The sequence below is a fragment of the Ochotona curzoniae genome, unplaced genomic scaffold (assembly GCF_017591425.1).
Source record: "Ochotona curzoniae isolate NIBS_2020 unplaced genomic scaffold, NIBS_Ocur_1.0 scaffold_2453, whole genome shotgun sequence".
Taxonomy (NCBI): Eukaryota; Metazoa; Chordata; class Mammalia; order Lagomorpha; family Ochotonidae; genus Ochotona; species Ochotona curzoniae.
This window is the reverse complement of record NW_024467094.1, coordinates 25,353,701-25,372,924: the sequence shown is the minus strand read 5'-3', so window position 1 is coordinate 25,372,924 and position 19,224 is coordinate 25,353,701. Positions and strand designations below refer to the sequence as shown.

At 37.8% G+C, this 19,224-nt stretch overlaps 1 long non-coding RNA gene across 1 annotated transcript in view; it reads right to left on the bottom strand.

The window, feature by feature from the left end:
* Nucleotides 1-9,979: 9,979 nt before the first annotated feature.
* The window catches only part of LOC121169728, a 64,138-nt gene continuing 54,893 nt past the window's right edge, over nt 9,980-19,224 (bottom strand). The window contains exons 3-4 of the long non-coding RNA XR_005885909.1: nt 13,188-13,241; nt 9,980-10,201 (exon numbers count right to left, since the gene is read on the bottom strand). This is a non-coding gene — a long non-coding RNA (uncharacterized LOC121169728). The remainder of the gene's footprint in view (nt 10,202-13,187; nt 13,242-19,224) is intronic.

Sequence of the window (19,224 nt, the reverse complement as noted above, 5' to 3'; positions counted from 1 at the left end):
ACTCTCAACCCTTTTTCAATTAGCCTTTGTAAAATAGTCTCTGGCATGTTTGTCTGCTCACTCTGTTATACATGAGGATAACTTTGTTTAAAGGACAATAGTTTGCAAGAATAAATAAGACTATATATATTTTACAATTGATTATCCATCATAATAACATTACAAATAAGTATCTGAAGGAAAGTTTAGCTTTTTATCCCATTTTTACAGGTAGTCCTCATATGCTCACGGATCGGTGACTTTGTTTCATATTACCTAGAAGATGATATGCTTGAAACATATCACCAGTGTTTCAAATAGTAGGAAAAGAATATGCTTTTTTAGCAATGTGCAAAGATATCTCAAGCATTTGCTTAGGGTAAAGGCAAAATAAGTAAACCTGGTATTTCATCTCATATAATGAAATGCACTTTTTCCTAGCCAATTCTCTGATTCTCCAATAGCAACAAGGAAGCTATAAATCAACTAATTCTTCCACTAACACCATGATTTACATTGAGATATCCCAGATTTAAGGGTTCAGATCTATAGGGTGTCGCCCCAAAGCATCATGTCCCATATACATCTGGGCTACAATATAGGGATTCCACAAACCCCCTAAAGTAGTATAGTTACCTTTCTAGAAAGACACAAACAAACAAAAAGTCTCACTTAGTTTCACACTACATGATAAAGGTTACAAATGGTATTTCAGGTGGAAAACTCCACAGGACCTTATCAAATGGGAATCTGAGCATAGGAACCTGTGTTCTGTGAGCCAAGCCCCTCATAACACCAAAGGATGTGAAAAAAAGACATCCTTTTGAAAGAAGACAAAGACATGGACAATTTGTCATTTTTACACCTTGGGTGAATTGGAAAAGGATGAGACTGCTGTGGAAAACAGAATGAAAGTAAGATTTACAATTTCAGACAATAGGTTAATACGAGGACTATACAAGGAAATCAAACAACTTAGCAAGAATAAACCAAACCAACCTCAGTTTGGAAATAAGGGAAGGTAGATATTTTGCACAGCAATTAAGAACTATGTCCATGTCGCCAAGTGCCTAGTGTTGAGACCTAGTTTGCTCCTGATTCCAGTTTCCTACTGATGGCAGGTCACAGCTCAAGTTTTTCAGTCCCTGCCACTCACATGGGAGACTAAGAGTGTTTCCAGCTTCTGCCTTCAGTGTACTTCAATCCTGGCTATTGCAAACTTTTGGGAACTCAATCAGCAAACAGGACATCTGTCTGTCTTAGTTTTTTGCCTTTAAAATAAGGAAATAACATGATAGATTAGAAAGGAAGATACAAAGAGGCCAACAAGCACAGGCCAAGATGCCCAGCCTCACCAATCATCAGTAAATCAAGTCTCCAAGCCCAGTGGATGGTCACCTGCTTCAATCAGCTTGTTGCGACTACCAACAAAAAGATGAAAGCACACAGGTGGCAGTAGGACTCAGAGACAAGAGAGGACTTGCACAGCTTTAGTGGTGGTATAAGCTATGACTAGCCCTCGAGGAAAACAGCATTAAGATTCCTTGAAAAGCTAAGACTAGAACACCCATGTTATTCATTCATGGGTTTTTATGTAAGGGAAATGAAATTACCCTGTGAGAAAACATCTGTACTTTTCATGTTATTTTGGCATAATAGTATCTAACCAGGCAATCAAAATAACCTGATTTTTAATCAATTGATGAGTAGATAGAGAAATCATATATAATAAACATAAAATCATACATTTCTGGTCCTATGTGGTAGCCTAGTGGATAAAGTGCTCGCCTTGCAAGCGATGGGATCCCAGATAGGTGCCAGTTTGTGTCCCAGCTGCTCTACTTCCCATCCAGTTCCTTGTTTATGGCCTGGAAAAGCAGTAGAAGATGGTCCAAAACCTTGGGACCTGCGCTCATGTGGGAGACTTAGGAGCTCCTGGCTTCAGATTAGCTCAGCTCTAGCCGCTGTAGCCACTTGGGAAGTGAACCCATGGATGGAAGATCTTCCTCTCTCTCTATAAATCTCACTTTCCAACAAAAATAAGTAGATTAAAAAAAAATAGATTTTATGTATACAATTCTAAGAAAATGATACTTCTTCCACATTTTTTGCCTCCTAGCTTTGTGATAACTTTCAATTCACTTTACAATCATGAGGCTAATTGTCCACACAACGAAGAATTTATGAAGTAGAGATTGTTGTTACTCCCCTCCACCAGCACGCACACACACTGGAACACTATCCACAATTTTAAAAGATAAAGCAGTGTCATATACACTAATGGGTGCATTTGAAGTCACTGTGGTAAGTGAAAAAGGCCAAGCACAGACACACAGATATGACAAATGATCTCATTCACAGGCACAATACATATGAGTAAGTTGGGCTTGCAGCCAGCATTTTGGTATAGAGTTAAGTCACTGCCAGAGACACCAGCACGCCATACAGGTGCTGGTTCACGTTCTGGTTTGTTCACTTCTGATCCAGCTCCCTGATGCAGTACCTAGAAAAGCTCTGGATTTTCCAGTCTAAGGGCCCCTGACACTGGAATAGGAGATCTCCCTGAGCTCCTGGCTTTGGCCCGCACCAGTCTTGCAGTTGGGACCATTTGGGAAGTCGGTTGAGGAGCATTCTCCCCCTATTTCCCTGAGTCTCTGTGACTCTGCCTTTCAAATATATTCCTCCCTTTAAAAACAAAAGTTAAATTCATAAAAATGAAGAGATTTACAGTGTTTATCAGAAAGAAAAGAGAGGAAAGGAGCAAAGTGGAAATGTAATTTATATGCACTAATTCATATTTAGATGTTAAGAAATTCTGGACTGTAACAAAGAGCAGGAACACTGCTGATATTGTTAATGCAATGTATGCTTTTCCAAAAACACTAGAAGAAAGGTATTTTGATTGTTTTGTTAACAGAAATACTAAATGCTTCAGTAAATGCATGTTTTCCTTAACTAGACATTGCAAAATATATCATGTATACATATATCATACAGTGCCCCATTTATATGCATCCTTTTAAAAAAGATGTGTCTTCATTTGAAAGATTTATGGAAAGAGAGAAGGATTTTTAATATGCTAGTTTACTTCCTAGAGGGTCACAACAGCCAGAACTGAGCTGACTGGAATCCAGGAGCTTCTTCCAGGTCCCCTACATGAATACAGCAGTCCAAGGGCTTGGGCCATCTTCAAACTGGAAAGGGAGCAGCCAAGACATAAACCGGCACCCATATGGAATGCCAGCACCTCGGTCATATGATAAGCATTCAAATCCACTGCACCGGTCCTAACATACATAATTTTTCTATATGAAACAAAATTTTCAAGAAAGAAATATGCAAAACTTGCAATATACATACATACAGTATCTTCTCTAAATTTTTTACATTTAATTCTAGTAAAAATAAATTTAAAAGAAAGCATGTTAAAGTTTAATGGCCATGTTATTACTCGTTACAAGACTTTGGATGGCTTTTATTCTATTACAGACAATTTCGCTTTTAAATTATTCCTGTCTACTGAGTTCAGTATTACGAAAGTTAAGAACTATGACTAAAAAGAGTATAATGTTTACAAGAGCTATGATGTTGTTCTTAACGTATCAACATCATTAGAGAAAGTTATCAATTATCTGTAACTTAAGCACAAACCATTTGCTGCTAGTGTGAGATACTTATTTGCAAAAAGACATGCTTGCAACTGAACAAGTAATCTGACTTAAGTGAACTTTTAGATAGTTTTGTTCTTGGAAAGAGGAGAATTGAAGATTTTTGTTTGTTTTTGGTCAAATACTTTGCTGTCTGGTACAGTAGGCAATGCATATTTGATCTTTTGGTTTCAAGGGTGGGATACTTCATAATGACTTCAAAACAGCAAAAATAAATAAATAAATAAATAAAGTATAATCCACATATTTTCTTTGAATAATAAATTCTCATAGATGGTCTATTTCTGTCATTGATATGGAGAGATACATATGCTGAAACCCGTTCTCTTCTAACCATATCATAAAATACCGGCATGAAATCAGCTCCTGGGCTCATCTACTTTTAAGGATTTTGTTTTCCTTCTTGTTTGAAAGGCATACTGTTAAAGAATGAAATTTTGAAATGGCCCCTACACACAGAGCCAGGTCAGCCCAGCTTCTGGAACTCCATCCTCAGCTCCCACCCGGGCATCAAGAGATCAAACACTGGGGCCATCATTCACTACTTTCCATGCACATAGCAGAGGGCTTAATTCTGTTAAAGTTCTTAATCATGCATAAAAAATTACAAAATTAAGTTCTGCCAATTTGCAGTTCACTGGAAGAGCTGTTTAATCTGGAGGGCATTTCAGTGTTTCTTCATCAGTTTAAGAAGGTTGTCTTTGCTGTTTATTTTCCTTATTATTTATTTGTCACAATGAAACAGTGCTCAGGTTGAAATCACTTGCTCTGCGACAGCAACTTATCTAGAGGTGTGAAGTCATGATTTCTGGTACATGTGTCAAGCAGAACACAGCTAAAGTACTTTCTCACCAGAAATCACCGACATTCAGCATGGTTATCCAATTTTCAAATGCGTGACAAATGTTAAAAATCTCAGGCTCCTTACGTAACAACTGAAAATCATACTTTGAAATGTAACAGCAATATCCAAACTAATCAGGTATGTCTGTCCCACTTTTTTTTTTTTTGTCACTAACTACTATCTACTATGAACTGAGACTATCAGAGACCAGCTCTGGCTGACTCGAGAGCTTGCAAAGGATGCATGGCTCGGCGAGAAGATAAGAAGGAAAGAGATGAGACGTGGACCACTATGGCATGATGCTCATGATGGACAACTCAGAAAAGTTGTCTTTTTTATGTATACACAGATCATCACAAGCTTTTGTGCAACATCCAATTGTTTCACTTTCACTTCATTATAAAAGAATGATTACAAAAGCAATCCTAAAAGGCATTGTTATCATTTTATTTCAGATAAAATATTTTCAACAAGCTCTTGCTCATTCAAACCTGCAGTGACCTGGCTGAAGCCAGGAAGTCCACAACTGGCAGCACATACGCTTACACAGCGACAAGTGGTTTACTTATATCGAAAATCAATTTTCACTAAACATAAACTAACATTGTTTAAATTACCAAGAATGCAGAATAAAAAGGAAAGCTCATAAATGAAAGGGATTTATAAAGGCATATGTCATAGATTCTTTATTAAATCTTATAATCAATCATGCATTAATTACCATTATCTTCACCTAGTACTGATTCAATTGTTTTTTGTTCTTTTATTAAAGGGCAGTGAAAGGGATCAGGGCAACCCAGCCTTTCTACAGAGGGCCTTTTGCAAGAAACTTCTTTTTATCTTTATAAACTGTTCTCTTTCCCTAAATATGAGTGCCAATATATGGTAGAAGTTTTAAGCCATTTTGGGGGGGGTCACAATATTTTGTTACCCTTAAAAGATTCCCCCTATACTTTCTGCTTTCCGTGGTAAGAAACCAAAATGCGTCCATTCATGTGTTGTAACAGTTCGAGGCTGCATGGTAAACAAACTGTATGTACCTCCATGACTGCCATCTGTTCCAAGATACCATCAAGCCATTTCTTAAGGCAAGCATTACTTATATTAGGGCAAGCTCCAGGACCAAGCTGGACACAGAACAGGATGTTTGAAGACACTGTGGGCTCAATTGTACTATTGTGTACTTTAGCTGTGTGTCATTGCCTTACGTTGCTAGAGACGCTTTTACCATAACATGATTGATCAGTTTGAAGTGTTACTCTAGTTACAGGAATAGTCTCACATTTGTAGAAAAACTGCAACACCCTCCTCAGGAGAATTCTATGAAATATCAGAGAGGCGATTGAGCATCCATACAATGGGGTGAGGCAGCAATGAGGTGACCAGAGACATTCTGCCGGGCCTAGCCACGCAGCCAGAAACTCCTCGTAGCCTTCCTAACTGAGGAGCGGTGCTAGTTACACCCTTGCTCCATCAGTTCCAACAGCACAGCTCCCCACAGAGACGGTGCTAAATGCTGTGGCTGCTTCAGTAATCAAGACAGACCTATTCGCAATTTAGTAAATGTCCAACTATAAAAATGTCAGTGGCCATGGAAGCGTATACTGAAGGCAACTAGAGAAGCTAATAAATAACAGTGGAAGTAAACCTGAATTTGGGAATTTGAAATAGGCAACAAAAAGGTCTCAATGTGACTGAAGTTAGCTAGAATATCTGCAAAGTTATATGCAACAAGGGTTTTTGAAGAATTAATATTGGAATAGGTAGGCAATCTACTAGTGACAGAAATCAAATGATTTCTGAAAAACATGACCAGAAATGTTCTAAAGATTCTGTTTGTGGCTATGTCACAAAACAAGCAATTATGATTGGCATAATCATAAAAATAATTTTTTAAAGTGTAATCAAAAAGAGTAAAAAAAAGCACAATTAAATAAAGTGTAGAAAAATTAAAGTGAAGGGCTAAGGGGTGACATTTTTAGTTATCAAATTTTTTTTAACTTAAAAAAGCTGTTATAGTTTAGGAACTAGAAGTCAAATAAGTATAAAAAAGAGAATAATTTGTGAAAGGGCTTACAAAAACAAAATAATTTGAAAAGCTAAAATAAGCCTAAATAACAACAGTGTGATGAGGGTGGGGGGAAAAAAAACTCAGTAAGCATAAGAGAATCAGTGAAAATATTTTAGGGTAGGAAAAGTACCCAGTCATTCTGGAAGCAAAATTGAATTATGATTATAATCTGATCCTAACTCTTAAACCCTGTTGGGGCTGGCACTATGGCCCCACAGGCTACTCCTTCACCTTCAAGCATCGGCATTCCATATTGTACGTTGGTCCTGGTTAGAGTCCCAGCTGCTCCACTTCCCATCCAGCTCCCTGTTAATGGCCTTGGACAGTAGCAGAGGATGGCATGGGTCCTTGGACCCCTGCACTGATATAGGAGACCCAGAAAAAGCTCCCAGCTCCCAGCTTTGGATCGGCTCAGCTCTAGCTGTTAGAACCATTTGGGGAGTGAACCAGCAGATGTAAGATCTTTCTCTGTCTACTCTGCCAGTCTTCATTTCAAATGAAAATGAATCTTAGGGAAAAAAAAAAAAACCTGTTGGTGAGGTTTAAGGCTCAGACTCTGGCAGAAGGATATTTAGTAATGTCAATAACTTATAACCATGTAGCCAAAGGCATATTCCACAGCTTTATTTTGTATATGGGAGAATTGTTTAATGCAAAACAATTTATTTCTTCAAATAAATAACATGTGCTTGTCTTTTTTAACAATTCAGCATTTACACATTAATCCATCAATACGATTAGTTTTATTTCCCATTAAGCTCCCTCATGTGGACATAAAAACCCATATTCTTACAAAATTGCTGCTTTAACTGGGCAGTGCAACACAAACTAGCTTCACTTTTCCCCATGTTTTACTGTTAATGAAATTCAAGTTGACTATATTATCGATACTTCTTAAAATTTGGTGGTCTCTGGGAGCATTACATAAATATCATGTCTTTTCCAATTTAATTACAAGTGGAAGTGTGATATGGCTACTAAGGAAAACATGAGCTTTGAAATTAAGAATGACCAGCCAGCAGAGGGGCGTTATGCTTGCTGTATATGCACAGTATCACACAGTGGAGTTGTAATAGAGAGTATGAGAATTATTCCAGAGTTTCAACAACATATAGTTGGGGTAGAAGCACCCTTCTGCTCAGTGGTTTAAAATTCAACGTGCAAGATGCTTGAGTCACCTCTACACTCAGATAGAAAAAAAGGAATTCATAAAAATTATAATCTAATTTCCCTGATTACCTACTTCAGTAAAAAGTTCAACAGCGGGCATTGAAGAGGTAATTAAAATCAAGATGTTCAGGGAATTAACTTCGATAGCATTAGAAGAGAAGACATAATACTCTAGGCTATATTGTGTTTAGTACAACATGTGTAATATGATTTTGAGGAAAGAATTGAAAAATTGAGAATAACAGACCTTGCTGTTCTACAGTATCTTGGCATTGTGACAGCCGACACATCTGGCATTATAAACCACTTTTACCTGTTTATTAATAGTCCATCAACCAAGTTCACACATTCATGCCCCACCATATTAGAGCTGGTTTTTCTAGGAAAAATGCCAAGTATAGGACATACGCATTTACATTTAAATATCATCTTCTTAAACCAAAGACGCTAGATCAGAAGCAGAGCAGCTGGGATACGAACCCATGCCAATGCGTGATGTTAGCTCCTTAGATAGAAGCTTGTATTCTTGCACTGTGGCATCGGCACCTAGAATGGTTGGTTTGTTTGAGACATTCTGTCTATATACTTATTGCTATGGTTCTGCTTCTTGGCTTCACTGACTTCATCCATTCCCTAAAGCCCAATTATCCTTCTGGTTTATAACCTCTTATTGGATTTGCTTATATCGTTCCTTTTTTATTGTAAGTGTCCCAGAAACGAGCTGATCTATTTAATAAACAGCTATGCAACCTTGAGAAAGCAACATCCTTGCTGAGAGTGATGCTAAAACCTGCCTCAGAGGGCTTGGAAAATTAAATAAATTCTTGTATGTAAAGTGCTTACTATGTAGTCATTTTACCATCATTATTATTGCCATACAAAGTGTGCAATCATAAGCCACAAGAGCCATCACAAAACTTGAGTACCTTCCTGAAAGCTAGCAGATATACCTACAAAATTCCACAGAGTCAAAGGATAAAAGCTCAGCAATTTTCCTTCACATATCCAACAGCCACCTTTCAAATCAACCTCTCAACATGACACTTGATCTTGGTGGAGCAATACGTGGAATTAATTTACAATACCTGCTTCTCAGCTATACTTTCTCCTGTTGACACTTACCAACCAATTATCTTTACTGGCCTAGCTTTATCCACCCTCACCCTACAGAATCCATTCAAATCATATTTTCAAGACATTGAAATTAACATTTTTCAGTTGTAGTGGACTCCCTCAACAGCAAGTCTCTGTCATAATATATTTTCTGTGACTATGTAAAAATCAGGGAAATGACATCTTGGTTTGACTCTTCAATTCAGTAATTAGCCAAGTCATCCCAGGAAAAAAATTTAAACGTTACATGGCAGAATATATGATCAGATTGTCAACAGCCTCATTATTAGCCAATCACTCAATTGTGTACTTTTAGGATCTCTTGTCACTAGGTAATATATTACCAAATTAAAAAAAAAAATCAACTACAAAGGCAGTAAGATGTTGCTTCATTCAGTATATGTTTTGCACTTCTTTAATTCCATGGTCCTTTTCACGTGGCATTTCAATCTAGTGGTCAATTTGAATGCATGGAAGAATTTTTTTCTCATAAAAATAATCAAGACCTTTGAGACAGTGAGTGAAGTTGAAGAGCAAATTATGACCAAAGGTTTCTGCTGGCAGGTATGAGACTCTGACCTTATCCTTTCTTTCTCTTCCCTACAGTACAGCTACATACAATTGGGAATACTCTTGTAGGAATCAGAGAAAGCATTTGCCGTGCAGTGTTTTGTATTAGAGTTCATTGTACTTGGCCCAACTAGCATCTTTATGGCTCAACTACAAGAAATCCCATCTAGCGCTCAGATACACTTGCTGCTGGGAAAAGACAAAGGGGGAAATTTTTGCTCAGCAGCCCAACTGTGATGTCTGTGAATACCAAGAGACAGTGCTTTGGGTTGCTATTTTACTTGGCAAAAGACCTTTTTATTACACAGAGATCAATAGCTTACATTCGCAAACAATCTGATTGTGATAGCTCAGAGTCAAAACCTGTTTAGTGCAGGTTTCTTTAAAACTGACATGTTTTACAAAGAGAGAAAAAGGAGACAGCTATATTTTTTAAGAAAAAGAAACAAACTATATTAATTACTGACCCGTCATCCCTTCATAACTGCTTTCAACTTCATGTCTATATAGATTTTTACTTCAGAGCACAGGCCATTTTCCTGGCTATGAACTTCAGCTAGCAAAGCATTTTCATCAGGTCTAAACAAGCAAAGAATGCATCGCTTTGAAGGCATTATCCTGTACTCGACAGGTTATGGACAGCCTTCACCTTTCTGTTTGAAGATTCATACAGTGCTATTATCTGCAGAATGCCAAAAATATCAGTACGTGTTTATTTCAGGTGCTCACAGCAAATTAAAGATGGCAAATGATTCCAAGGTTTTCATACAGCAAAAATAGCAGTGCCTTACAAAATTAAGATGCAAGAGAAAACGGGTCAAATGTGGACATACACATTGCACAATGGCTAACACATAGCTCAATAAATGTTAAATGGTGACAAAACATTTTTATTATTAAAGAGAGTAGTATGTTCATTGAAGTTTGTCATTCTTCTTCTTTACTTTTTCCCCTTCTCTTTAAATAGTCCCAGTCCTTTCAATATTACTCCACAATGGCTTAGCCTGAGGAGGCTGTCTGAAATAAATTCTATCCATTATCAGTCATACATTCTTAATTTAATTGTAATATTATGGAGTTTAATATACCAGCCATGAATTTCAGGACCTTTCCGGCCCATCCCTCCTTCGCTGTTATAATCACACCCAATGCACCTGCCATTCACTGTCCTGGACCCCTACTGAGCAAAGACATCATTCTCTGTCTCCTCATTGGAGTGCTACTATCATTTTTCCCAGGACAATTACCAGATGTGACTGTTTCATTCTTGCAGGTCATGGAGCAGTTCAGTTCCTATAGCCCCCAAACACCAATAGCAAACCAGTTTTGAGGACCACCTACAAAATTTTCAGACATTTTACAACAATCCATTTGGATGTCACCCTTTCCCACCTTATTCGTCCTGCCTGATTTCTCTGTGATATCTGACTGTCTTGCACTAGTCAGCCTCCGTGTGTAACACATTTCCACATTTTAGCACCATGTATCGTGTCAAAGTTTGTGTCCCAAACTTTGGGTCCATGACTTCAGGATCTCTTTGGGTATCAGTAAAGGCTGAGCTCCAATTACTTCACCTATGGCAAAAACATCCTAAAAATCTGTTACCTGAGTCTCTCAACTGCTTTCCAGATGTACACGAAACTGACTAAGCAAATCCAATGTGAACCTCATTATACCATCTCTAGGCACCTCTCATCTGCCAACCTAGAAATAGGATCAACACCCTTAGATATCTCCACTCTTTTCTGTTCTGGATCATCAAAACTGGAAACCTGGGAGCCTGCCTAGATCCCTTCCACATTGCAAGCTGCCAGCGAGTCCTGAAGTCCTTTCACTTCTGCTTATAGCCTCTATCAAGAGCATCATTTCATTACAATTCTCACAGCCGTCACTGAATGAGTGATGGTAAAGGTATATAGATGGAGGAGCGCATGGACATCCAGGAAGTAGAGACACAAAACTAGACAGAATTTGCTTATCCGTCTGAAGCTCTCATGAGAAATGCCTTCTGAAGTCTCATTACCACAGACTTAAAAATCTCTCACTAAGCCTACCTCATGCATATCATAATCAGTTCACCTTCACTGTTAATCATTAACTTTAGAAATCAGTCACCTATCTGTGGCTTTTGGAAGGCATCCAATTATCATCCAAACCATAACATTTCCCTCATGGCACCCAAACATTCATTCCCCTCTTACAGTGCAATATGTCTTCCTTCTATTTCCAAGAATCCCGGTGTCTTAATGTTGCAGCATTTTTCAAAAGTGCAAATTCTTATGTTAGAGTCAAAGCAATCAAGACAATCGAAATCAAATGGCATTCTTCCAAGATACAATAGCAGGACTGCCACAAAAAATGCATTGCCATTCCAAACAAGGAAGGTAAGAAAATAAAGAACAAAGCAAGCCAAAGCCAGACTAAAACAACAAACAAAAACAGAAAGGCAAATATTCATTCCTAAAGATCTAAGTATGGCATCCCCAGGTACATTGTGTTGGGCACTGGACAACCCCAAAGCTTTGACATCTAACCATACCTACAACCTTATTGCTGCAGCTAAAGCTTCATTTCTCATCACTCATGTCCATAGCATCAGTAAGAACTGACTCTTAGACATCTAGGTGAATCAGCCCATGTCTTTGTTGGTTTATGGACTCTGCATTGGTCTCTACCGCGTTCCTGATCTCCTACCTGCCATTTTCCAGAATGTATCTCATATGGCTGCTATCACTACCTTTGTAGGGCTTCACCTGTGGCTTCACAGTCAGGCTCCAATGCAGTGGCTCAACTCCACCTGGCCTTTCAGGCTTTTCATGACCAGATTTCATGACGCCCAAGCTTCTACATGACACACGTGCCGCACCAGCATCACAGAAACACCACAAGCACTGTTGCCAGCAGGGACCTTGCTGGTTCCGGTTTAAACCCACAGAGTGCATGTCAGAGGCAATCCTGAGGTGGTCACGTGCTGGCTCACTTACAGCACCCTGTGGACTCAGGACAGAATTGTGCCTTTGCAGGCTTCTGCGTTTGTGATGGGAAGGGCAGTTTTGAAGATCAGGGAAATGCCTCTCAGGACGTTTCTCCACTACATTGCTCATCAACATACGGCCTTGTGTTATGGATTCTCAGTCTTACTTTCTTTCCCCAAAGCTTTCTCTTCCTTCTTTCCCTGGCTAGGCTGCAAATTTTGCAGAATTTCCCCTCTGCACTTGTTTTCCACTCCTGGTGTTCTCTGCAACACTTAAGGAAAACAGCCACTGCACATCCATGGTGCAAACTGAACGCTTTGCTGCACTCACATTTCCGCCATGAATGAAACCAGTCCAGCACATTTCATCCCAGCCTCTCAGAAACACTGAACACAAGAATAGAAACAAAGCCAGTTTTTATTTACCACATGTAAACAGGGGTGACCTTCAACCCTATTCACAATAAAATGAACCATTTACAACTTCACCAGCATGACCTTCTCTGTCCATATTTAAACCCTCATTTGGGTCTTAGGCGTTCTCCTCAGAACTACTGACACAGCATTCTAATAATCTTCCAGGCCTTCTCTAGCTTGGCCCACCAGACTCTTCCAACCTTTAATATTAAGCCTGTTTATTACCCATTCCAGACTCTTCCACATCTGCAAACATGGTTAGAAGTGTTGACTCAATTCTTTAATGTCAGTTTTCTGTATTAGTTAATGTATTGTCACAATGACTAAAATATTTGAAAGGACCTTTTTAAGAAAGAAAAAAAAAAGTACATTTCAACTCACAGTTTGGAGGTCCAGAAAGATCTGCTGCCTGATTGTTTTAGGCGTCTAGGGAAGCTAGAGAATGGCAGAAGGAGAAACACATGATGAGACTGTGGCAAAGAGAGACAACAAGCTAGCTAAGCTTGTATAAAAAGCTACCTTCCAAAGGCAAGATTCCCGGTTGTCTCGAGGCATCTCACAGGGTGCCCTCCTGGATATCACACATCCAATCAAGTATCCACCCGTAACCCATTAACGCATTAAGGAATAACACATGACTTTGGGTACAAAGAATCCAGAACATGAGCATTAGGGAATGGGGGAAGGCATCCAAACTATTATGCAATCATAATAGGTATCCTGCTCAGAAAAATAGCAACCAATCTTATAAAAGGCAATGAAGATATAGAATTTTCTTCCATTGTCTTTCTTCTCCACTCTTTCAATTTTTTTTACAGTTTTTCCTGCTGGGATTTTGTCTTTTTTTTCTTGCATAGATTTTTGCATAATTTTCTTTGCAGTGCTTATTGGCAAATGCGTCATTTAAAACTCAGTATTTTTGTGGAAAAATATAATCTGAGTATATTTCCTGGGATTCGTGATTTTTTTTTGGCTGTCCATTCAACTTTGCTTTAACTTTCTAATTCAGTATTTCACTGGATTGAAAACATTTAATTATTTTTCTTTACTACTTTCAAAATTACATAATCTTTGCCATTTCTGCTGGTTTCTCTTAAATTGAAAATAAACACATTTTTCAAACTTATCAGAACTCTGAAACAAGACAAAAGCTTTAATCCATTTGCATTTACTATCCAATTTTTCTGTTTTTAAAACTTGAGGACTATTAATCTCTGTCATTTGGTTTTTCACAATAACTTCCTTGTCTTTGGGATTACATCTTTTTTCTCCTAAATCAATTTTTAACACATTACATGTCTGAAAACTATATTAACTTTCTTCGCTAATATAAATGTCAATGTAAAACAATATGTCAATATATATCAACACCCCTTATCTTTGCAGACATTGCAGTATTTTTACTTACTGTATGTCATGAGTAAAATTACAAAGTTGGAACGTCCCATTTCACAGCAGGTAAAATGTTTTTATTTATTTCTAATGAAATTTCACAGGAACTTTATTGCAAAATTGAGATGCAAAGGTTTTTCCTAATTACATTTTCATATGTTTATCTGTTTTACTTTTCTTACTCGGGCTCAGTAGGTGGGTCCATTTACTATGAAAACTGAAGCCTTCACCAAGAGCCTGGGAAATTATGCATCAGCTGAAGAGATCAAAGATCTAAACATTTTCCCTCAAGAAATTAGCAGACACCTAGTTGTTTGTAATTAAAATCTCCTTAACATTCCCCTCTCTTTGTATTCTAGCAAATGCTGCAGTTACTCATGACTTTTCTGGCATGTGCCAGTGTATTGTGCCATGAAGCCAAAGAAAGCATTGGTTTTTATGTTTCTTCAATTCCACAGGATCCTTTCCCTTGTCAGATGAGTGATGGCTTCTCCTTTCTGTGTGGTTCCCTACTGAAAAGCCCACTAGTCAGTAGCCTGTCTACTGCTCAATCCATCACCTTCATTAATTCATAAAATTCACCAAGCACTTATTTTGTATAAACCCCTTGTTGGTTTAGAAGTAAGTCCACCATGAATTCCAAGTAGTGTGAGGAAGTCTAAGCCACTTTAGAATGCTGTCATCAAAACCATATGGGGCACTTGTTTCTCTCTGATTCTATAGATATTAAATCATCATTTGACCTGAGTGTTTTATCTAGTTTTTTTTTCGCAGTTGTCTGTACCCTCTTTGGTCTGATTTTCATTATAAGAACACCTCTATCCACATCTATTTCTTCCTTTTGTGTATTTGCTGCTCCTTGGGAGATTTCTGACTGCCGGAATCATTTGCTCTGGCTGCATAAATGGGTGAACTGAAGCTGCAGATATGGAGCTGTCCCAGCTTCACTCTCAGGTTATAAATGATGCTGTCCGGCTGGAGGACACTGCATTAATGGGCATTATGGATAGGCCTGCTCTATTTCAGAACTGTGATTTTCAAGCCAATCACTTGTGTCTGAGACAGGAGAGATGTCGAAGGCCGAGGGACAAAGAAGTTACTCCTTTTTTAGAAGAGAAATAAATTTAAAACAGTACATCAACTGAATAGATAATAGTCAGCACATAATGTTAGATATCCTTGCAAAATTAATCCACACAGAATTATTTCTCTGTTGAGGGAATAAATGAAAATGCACCAAGTAGGATAAGCTTCAAATAGAATTTAAGGTTAAAAGTTTTTTAAAAAGGACAAGATGAGATCATTATTCAACATGAGACAGAGAAGCTGCTCATGAAGCTTCAGCATGAGGCACACAGCTGTCCAAAAGATGAGTGAAGGACAATAGGTAATTCCCTAAGTCAATGTCTTTTATGGATGCATTTTATCATCATTTCCTCAGGGCTATATTATGGAGACAAAAGTCTACCTCAAAAAAAAAAAAAAAGGTGGTATTAATAGCCAAGTAAGGGAACAAGCTGAAATAACAGCTACAGATTTAGGGTTCAGGGTATCATTGGGATTGTCTCATGTTCTTACGTTGAACTCCTATGTGATCTTTTTTTTAAATTTTTTTATTATATTTTTGACAGTCTTTACATAGGAACTCCTATGTGATCTTAAGCATTCACTTTTATGGATTACATACTCTTTATCTGAAAAGGAATCTGACACTGGCTATCCTGTAGTGGTACTGAGAGAGAAATCCAACTATTTTTATTAGCACCAAGCACAAGGCCTAGCACATTCTAGGTGATGAATAAGTATCTTCTCTAATCTTATCAAAAAGCAGCTTAAGGCAGGATATGATAACTGAACCTGACCTTCTACTTGAGTTACAGGGAAGCAAATACTTCAGGCATTCCTGGGGGTTAGGGGAGGGATGTGGAAGCAGAAACCAAGTCAGCCTGGTAAGTGTTATGGTTGACAAGCGACACCCCGATGTCTGGTCAAATGTCTTTCCCATCTTTACTTTCTGAATGCCTCTCATCCATTTTTTTTGTCTCCTAGTGCCTTTCTTTATAAAATGCTCCATGCAGAGTATTTTTGTTTAGTTTAGGCTCATTTTGTTTTCATTGCAATCACCACTTAAGATTCAGCATCTATCCTTTCAATTCAGTCTACCCTCCCCCACCTCAACATAAACACGGTTGGGTAAGCCTAAGTACAAGTCTGGTATTATAAACCAGTTTACCACGCATTAACCCAATCCATGTAATGTTGAGGGGGGAAAAAAAGTTACAGAGCCACTTTTACCCTGGCATTTTCTAAGGTACCACTACTAAAGTTAAAATATCTGAGAATTCAGATCATTTGAAGTTAATGATGTTCAGTAATGTCCTCAATTTAGAGCCTTTTACAAAGTACCAGTTATATCTCACACTTCAGAGAGGGTAACAAATCAACCATACACCTGAATCCAGACAATTTTCTATAAGAGAATAAAATGCCTAGGGACCTGGAGCTTCATGTAATTCTCATTGTTACTGTTTAAGCAAAAGCTCAGAGGCTGAAATTCAACTTAATCAGTGAAGAGCTTCTTGGCTTCAGATTTGGTAAGTAACTTTAAAATTCTTGAGAAAAAAAGCAAAAGAATAGCAAAAACATCTTGATGGTAAGGTTTTTTTTTAAAGCAACAAAACTGTAAACATTTAGGTCACTGGAACATGAGCAGTTCCTCAGTAGATTTCTACCATTTCCTAAAATTAGTCTATTCCTAATTTTTTCCTGATAACACGGGTGTAGGTGTGTGATTTATGATTATGAATGAAGTGCTGAAGCCTCTTTAACCGAAGACCAGGTGCTCAGCCCTTGCCTGGAAATGATGGTTCATAGGTCATAGCCAAAATACTACTCAAGCAATTAATAGAGTCAGAAATGATTGAGTTAAATGTTCTACCCTCCAGCCTACTGATGGCCAATTTGTTAAGTAGAACAAGTCTTTGTGCTGTTTCTTAGTCTAACTAATTCCTCCAAATCTGAAGTCAGGGCATACTTATTTATGAATAATTTTTTTTCTGAGGCAAAATCATTCAGTGACACAACAGAAGTGACAGTTCTGAGCTGCTTCAACCTGCTGTTAGGAGATGATGTGGTCAGTGGATATTTTCCAGCCAGAACCAACCCCAGACACCAAACACCAAGGTCAAGTGACTGTTTTCACTGAGTCTCAATAGTTTTTTTGGCTCCATAGTCAGCATAATAGCTCCCTACTAATCCTCAAACAGACTTCACAATTTCTCATGATTTCTCACTGACAGGACCACAGGACAACCTCATGTTAAAAATACACTGGATGCAAGTATATTAACTTGCAGATGTTCCATAACTAGTATTTATGAAGACCTTGTTATCCCTGTTATTTTCTTGATTATTTTGCAATGTAATGTATACCACAGAATGAGATTAAGAGGAGTTATGGCAGGCATACTCTTTTATGATACGTTTGTTCTGAGTAGTCAACTCAGAAACGCAAAGATGTTATGTTTATTTTTTTTAAAACACTGGGCTCATTCTATAACAAGCTTATCAAGTACCTAACCTGTTCTTTATTGATTTGTTGACTTATTCTTTCTACTTTTTGCCTTTCTGCCTTCATTCCTTAATACTTTTCTTTAAAAAATCCACTTATTTAGAAGTCATGCCTACTGGAAGCCAAGGAAATAATGGCAATAATAATATTGCCTGACATATCCTTGATAATTTTTAAGTTTTGTTATAACAATGGTACATTAAGACAATAATATATTAGTGAACTATATTATTTTTAATAGTATAGACATAATATATTATAAAGTAATACGATGATAACATTAACTATGCTTATTTATATTATACATAGTAATACTGCATAAAGAAATTTTAAGGCACTGCTAAGTGCAGCAATACAGTTCTGGGTTCAGAGTCCCTTTTTTCAAGTAATCTAAGCTAGTTAAGAATGAATTGTGTACAGAAATGTAAAGCCAAATAATGATAGCCACTGATACATACCAAGAAACACCAGGAAAGTTTTGACAGAGAAAATTTCAGTGTATCCCTTACTTAGAAACCCAAATAGAGATTAGTTTGAACCTTGAAGAATGTGTAAAATTTTCCAGAGAAAATAGAGGCTTAAAAATTAAGAATACAGAGAGGGTAAGGGAATATGGAGATGTGGGACTGACTGGCAAATTTTTAAACATTTTTAAGGAACACTAAATAAAAATCCAAGTAGAAGAGATCAAGACGGCCTATGCATCTAGTCATCAGAGGCTGGCTGCTCAGTCTTATTTGATTGGAACACAGAAGCAAAGTACTTTTGGGGGGGTTAGGGGCTTCCAAACAAGTGTGGTTTATTTCAGTCATGATTTTATTTTTTTAATTGTACTTCTGTTTATTATTATCATTTTATGATATAGTTCCACAGGCCCTGGGATTTCCCTTACTCTCTCCCCAACTCCCTGCCCCCTCACTGGGTTTCCCTATTACATTACTATAGTACAGTTCTTCATACACAGCCACATGTCCATCATCATGGGTATGGGCAGTGGCAGAGAGTCCAGCGTTCTGTTGTTAACATAGAGTAACCAGATTCATTGGGAGTCCATCTTTGTCTGGAAGTAGAGATGCATACTGCAGTGTATCCTCACCTCTGCATAGGATAGTCTCCATTACACAGTTACTATACATCCCCTTAAGTAAAAAGCCACAAAGCAAAAACAACAACAGGAAGAAAAAAAATTAACACCACCATGAAGTTGAAAACCCATCCGTTTTTTGCCTACAGGAGACACATTTTACCAACAAAGATCAGCGGAAACTGTATCTCATGGATTTTAATTGTTTCATCTCTTCAAAGCACTTTCTTCTCATTAAATTCTTCAATGACTCATAGATCATACAGTAGCATCGTTTTCTTCAAGTAGATTCTGGATTTTCTTTTGCATTTCTTCAGCGACACACTAGTCATCCTTTCAAGTTTCATGTCACGCTTCTTCCTTTGGGAAGA